This window comes from Nicotiana attenuata, unplaced genomic scaffold (genome assembly GCF_001879085.1).
Source record: "Nicotiana attenuata strain UT unplaced genomic scaffold, NIATTr2, whole genome shotgun sequence".
Taxonomy (NCBI): domain Eukaryota; kingdom Viridiplantae; phylum Streptophyta; class Magnoliopsida; order Solanales; family Solanaceae; genus Nicotiana; species Nicotiana attenuata.
In genome coordinates, this window is record NW_017670407.1 from 707,353 (window position 1) to 714,316 (window position 6,964).

Consider the following 6,964-nt stretch of genomic DNA (forward strand, 5'->3'; position numbering starts at 1 on the left):
CTATACAACAACTTGTGTAGACCTGATCAATTAGTCTTAAAAATAACCCATTATCCTCTTCCCACTATTGATTTATCCGAAATGGATGAAAAGAAAAAGTCAAGAAAATCAAATCCCCCCTCCATATTCAGTAGCTTCTATCTCACTTTTCATGGATGAATTCAACATAAATAAATGCAATTCTTACTGAGCTACTTCACATCCCAATGGAGTTCCATCATCTAATCTCCCCCATTGTCACTCTCTACTGTCTCATTTTCCTCTACTTCCCCACCATTGTTTTTTTCTTCAATACTCATACCTACATCTCTTGTATTACTTCCACTTCTCATATATGGTGCAGCTCACGAAAATTCTCAAAAGTAAATAGAGACGAAAAGAAATTCCTTTTGTTCAAACAGTTCATGCATACACATGATAGCAACGCAATGGAAAGAGATATACCATGAATTAGAGATTAAAAACATGAATCAATCTATCTCAGAGGTGGATCCAGAATTTAAACCCTATGGGTTCAATTTTTAAGGTTTTTTAGCATTGAACCCATTATATTTTTAAAGTTATGGGTTTAATAAACAGTAGAAAGTCTAAAAGATGGGTGATATCAATGCTTGCGGACGAGAGTGCAACACTAACTCGAGTCTCCGCAATCAAGCGAGCTAGTGCGTCCTCTATGTAATTTGCACAAGAAGTGCAGAAGTATAGTATGAGTACAGCCGACCCAATATATTCCATAAGTATCAAGCGTAACCCCGATGAGGTATAACGAGGCGACGACAAGACACCTAAATAAACCTCTGCAGTTAAGTAACCAGAAAATAACAAGAAATATAACAATTAAGATAGCAAGAAAAGTAGCAAGTAAGATAGCAAAATAGGTAACAAGTGAGATAACAAATATAGTAGCAACAAGAAATAATACGCGAAATAATAAAAGGATTAACTAAAGAATATAATGACGATAACCTCAAAATAACACAAAACAATCCTTTCACAACAATTCAAGTCCAAGTAATTCGGCAAAGCAACCATGAGACAACATAGCCAAGCTCTTAATCTATATAGTAAAAATAAGAAACAAGAGATATCAATCAAATGATACATCATCACTCTTCGTGCTTTTAGTTTCATCCTCACAAGCACGGAAAAATCCTTCGCGCCTATTCACTCTTCCTCACAAGCACGAAAACATCCTTCGTGCAATAATAATAATATAAATAAGCACAGAAATACCTTTCGTACACAATCACTCTTCTGCTCAAGCACGGAAATACCCTTCGTACAATCCACTATTCCTCACCAATCATAAACATATAAATCAGTATCAAGCAAGGTGGGAAGAACAAACAATATCAAGAAGAGCAATTGAACATAACGTGCCATATGGGAAATAGACGTCTTAATGCAACAAACTCATCCTATAGCCTTCATCATAACCAGGGGCGGATTTGTAGGCAAATTGACGGGGCACGTGAACCCATGGTCTTTCCGTCAAACTAGGTATTTTATGTACACTTTTTTTGGAACTGGTCTAGTATTCTCTGCTGGCACCCATGCTCCAAAGAGGCTAAATGGTGCACTTGGTTGAATGATGAGGTATTTACCTAGAGGACTAGGGATCAAATCCCACTTAATACTTTCTTTTTTCTCTTTTTTAGGTGGCGCACCCATGTTATAAAAATCCTAGATCCGCCTCTGATCATAACAGCCATGTCCTAGACATGTTGCATTATCAGTTTATGACAGGAGGTTGTTGGCCTTAGTTCATGCACTGACTAAATGGTCTCAATACTTATTGGGACATAAGTTCATCATTAGAATAGACCAGAGGTCTTTCAAGTATCTAATGGAGCAGAAGTTACAAACTTACTCCCAGCTAATGTGGTTAACTAAATTGATGCCCTTTGATTTGTTATTGAATACAAGAAAGGAGTGAAGAACAAGCTTGCTGATGCATTATCAAGATTATCAGGGGTTGAACTACTGGACTTGGCGATGTCCACAACTGATTCTGATTTACTCTAGGCTATAGTAGATATTTGAACTTCTGATAAGGATCGAAAAGAACTCACTGAACAGTTGAAGACCAACCCTACCACTCCTTCATAATTCACTTGGAATCACAATCAGTTGAGAAGGAAAGGTGGATTAGTGGTTGGAAAATTTCAAAATTTAAGAAATGATATCACTAGACTATGGCATTCTACTCCACAGGGTTGTCATTTTGGTGTAGATGCTACATTAAAAAGACTCCTAACTCGGTTCTATTGGAAAAGGATAAGAGCTGATGCAAAAGCCTTCGTTTAAAGGTGTGATATCTGTCAAAGGAGTAAGGCAGACTTGGTAGCTTATCCTGGTCTACTACAATCTCTGCCTATATCTGAGGTGGCGAGGTCTCTGATTAGCAGGGATTGTATATATGGCCTGCCAAAATCCAAGGTTCATGAGGTGATCTTGGTGGTTGTTGATAGGTTGAGCAATATGCTCACTTTATGCCTCTGAAGCACCAATATACTACTCAGTCAGTGTCACGACCCTAAAACTGACCCGGTCGTAATGGCGCTTATCATGAAACTAGGCCAGCCGATACAAATCCCAAACCAAACCAATATTTCATAAAAAGATTTTTTAAGCTATTAGTTAATAAAATTCCATAACATGAGTCTAAATAACAAGTGCGGAAAATAACACAAGCCCGACATCGGGGTGTCACAAGTCACGAGCATCTACTAAGGTCTGTCTAAATATAACGAAGACTATCACAATCTGAAAATAAAATACTAAAACAGTCTAAGAGAGATAAGAGGGAGAAGAGCAAGGATGCGATCGCCATGCAGCTTCCTTGCCGAATCCGGGTATCTGCGGTGGATGAAGGATCAGCGCTCACTATCACGTCCCGAAACTCCTGGATCTGCACACAAGGTGCAGGGAGTAATGTGAGTATACCAACTCAGTAAGTAATAAAAATAAATGCAGGCTGAGCAGTAAGAAAACACATAAATCCACGTCATAGCACCACAGTAAGTACAGTACGTTTCCAAAATAGTATAGAAATCAATTAACTCGTTAAAATCCAATTTTCAGTAAAAGTCCTTTGAAAAATGTCTTTCTAACAGTTTCAACAAAGATGCAATGAAATTAGAGTAAACTGATAAAATCATAAATAGCCCCTCGGGCAAGACATATACCATAAATCGCCTCTCGGGCATAATATCAATCAGAACCAGCCCCTCGGGCAACCTCACAATCACTCGTAATAGCCCCTCGGGCGCAACATAAATTAGAATAGCCCCTCGGGCAACATCATCTCACTCACTCTGGGTACCCGCGCTCACTGGGGGGTGTACAGACTCCGGAGGGGCTCCTACAGCCCAAGCGCTATCACAAGCCATCTCGTGGCATAATAAATCAGGCCCTCGGCCTCTCATATATCACAAAACAGTACAACATGCTGCGGCGCGCAGCCCGATCCCATGATATCCTCACAACACAGGCCCTCGGCCTTACTCAGTCAGAAACCTCTCAAGCAACTCGGGCTAACAGTAAAAAAGGTGCTCAGCCCAAAATATAATTTTATATAACAAACGGGGTAAATAAGACCGAGTTATAAAATCAGTAAAAGCATAGCATGACTGAGTACAGATATTAAATCAAAACAGTGAGGAATAGTAGTAAAAAGCCCCTAAGGGTCCAAACAGTTTGGCACGAGGCCCAAATACGGCATTCAGCCCAAAACATAGTAATACTTTCTAACATACGATAGTATCAAGTAGTTTCGGTCAAATATGTAACTTAATATTTGCTACAGGACGGACCAAGTCGCAATCCCCAACGGTGCACACCCTCACGCTCGTCATCTAGCGTGTGTGTCACCTCAAAATAGTGAAACGATGTGAATTCCGGGGTTTCATACCTTCAAGACAATATTTGCAATCATTACTTACCTCAAACCGGACCAAACTCTAACCCGCGGTGCCTTTGCCTCTGGACTCGGCCTCCAAATGCTCCGAATCTAATCAAAATCAGTATTACATCATTAATACACGCTAAAGGAAAAAAGCCCATGCAAAAATTATCAAATTAAATCAAAAATCTCGAAATTGGCCAAACCCGACCCCCGGGCCCACGCCTCGAAATTCGACAAAAATCACAAAACCATAATCCTTATCTTCTCACGAGTCCATACACACCAAATTTACCAAAATCTAGCTTCATTTGACCCCTCAATCGCCCAATTTTAACTCTCAAGTTCCAAGCCCTAATTCCCCAATTTCAAAAACATTACCTCAATGTGTTTTCCCTTGAATCCCTCTTCAAAATCCCTCAAAAGCTTCAATCCCGACTTCAAAAATGGTGGAATGGGCAAAATTTCGCGAAGGGGAACTTATATACTTTCTGCCCCAGGGATTCCGCACCTGCGGACTCGCACCTGCGGTCCCAGGTGCACACCTGCGAAAATCACTTAGAGCAACGGGACCTCATATGCGCCCAGTCATCGCACCTGCGGTGCCGTAGATGCATCCAAATAACCGCATTTGCAGTTCTTCTCCTGATGGCCAAAACACGCACCTGCGATCTCCTTACCGCATCTGCGTCCTCGCACCTGCGGTCCCCAATCCGCAGGTGCGGAAATGATAGAAGCAGCAAAATCTGCAGCAACAACTCAAGCCAAACTTTCCGTCAACCACCCAAATCCATCCCGAGGCCCTCGGGACCTCAACCAAACATACCAACAAGTCATATATCACCATTCAAACCTATTCCAACCTTCGGAACACTCAAAACAACATTAAAACACCAAATCACCCTCGGATTCAAGCCTAAAGATTTTCAAACTTCCAAATTCCGCAAACGATGACAAAACCTATCAAACCTCGTCCGAATGACCTGAAATTTTGTACACATGTCATAAATGACACAACGGACCTATTCCAATTCCCGAAATTCCATTCCGACCACGATATTAAGATTTTCACTGCCGACCGAAAAACACCAAATTTCCATTTTCGCCAATTCAAGCCTAAATCTACCACGGACCTCCAAATTACATTCCGAACACTTTCCTAAGTCCAAAATCACCTAACGAAGCTTTCCGAATCATCAGAATTCACATCCGAGATCTCCTATACATAAGTCAATATCCGGTTGACTTCTTTCCAACTTAAGCTTCAAAATTAGAGACCAAGTGTCTCATTCCACCCCAAGACCACTCCGAACACAGAACAACCAACACAATATGATGAAATATAGCTGAACAACATATAAAGAAGCAGAAATGGGGAAGCGGGGCTATAACTCATGAAACGACCGGCCGGGTTGTTACAGTCAGTCGCCAAAACATTTTTAAATATAGCTGTCGGATTACATGGGTTGCCTGATACTATAATAAGTGATAGAGATGCAGTATTTCTAAACTAATTTTGGTAGGAGTTGTTCTCATTACAAGGAGTCCAATTGAACACATCCACAACATATCATCCTCAATATGATGGCTATACTGATATCTAAATAGATGCTTGAAAAAATATTTGAGGTGTTTTTGCACTAAAGACACTTCTTATTGGTATTCTTGTTTACCTATGGCTGAAACCTATACAAAACCTCATACCATTCAGCCATTCATTTAAAGATGTGATATCTGTCAAAGGAGTAAGGCAGACTTGGTAGCTTATCCTGGTCTACTACAATCTCTGCCTATATCTGAGGTGGCGAGGTCTCAGATTAGCAGGGATTTTATATATGGCCTGCCAAAATCCAAGGGTCATGAGGTGATCTTGGTGGTTGTTGATAGGTTGAGCAATATGCTCACTCTATTCCTCTGAAGCACTAATATACTACTCAGTCAGTCGTCAAAATATTTTTAAATGTAGCTGTCTGATTGCATGGGTTGCCTGATACTATAATAAATGATAGAGATGCAGTATTTCTAAACTAATTTTGGTAGGAGTTGTTCTCATTACATGGAGTCCAATTGAACACATCCACAGCATATCATCCTCAATATGACAGCTATACTGATATCTAAAGAGATGCTTGGAAAAATATTTGAGGTGTTTTTGCACTAAAGACACTTCTTATTGGTATGCTTGTTTACCTATGGCTGAAACCTATACAAAACCTCATACCATTCAGCCATTCAAATCACTCCATATGAGGCTCTATATGCTCGACATTCACCCTTGCACCTACCCTACTTAACTGGTGAGTCTGCTTCTTTTAAGTAGAGAACACTTTGATACACTGGGAACTGAAGTTATAGCTGCTCAAGCACCACTTGCATAGGGCTCAATTGAGGATGAAACAACAAGCTGACTCTCACTGAAGTGATAGAAATTTTTTAGTTGGAAATTGGGTATATCTCAAGGTATAGCCCTACAAACAATCTACCTTGTCTTCACAACCATTCCACAAATTAGCTGCCAAATACTATGATCGATCTAGGTGGCTAAAGAGTTGGACCAGTTGCTTATACCTTACTTTTCCTCCCTTAGTGAAAATCCGTCTTACAGTCCATGTATCCCTCTTAAAGAAGTGCTATAAAGTACCTGATCAAATTACCTACCCACCTACTACTAACATTGCTAGTCCACATTGTCATAATCATGAATTTATATTGCAAAGAAGAATGGTGAAGAAGAAAAATAAAGTTATTCACAAATACTAGTTAAGTGGATTGGTTATCAGCAGATCATGCTACTTGGGAGTTCATCAATATTTTGAAAATAAGGTATCCTCATTTTGGCCCTTCAGGTCAAGGATCTTTTGCGGATGGGAGTATTGATACACATAATTCAGTCGACTGAGCCACAAATTCAATCGATTGAGCCACATAAGCAGAAGTAGTTACAATCATATAACAAGCAGTTAGCATAGTGCCAGTCGGTAAGAGTTAATTAGTTCAAATAACAGAAGTTAGAATGCATTTCAATTCTCAGTCGAGTAGTATAAATCATTATATTGATTT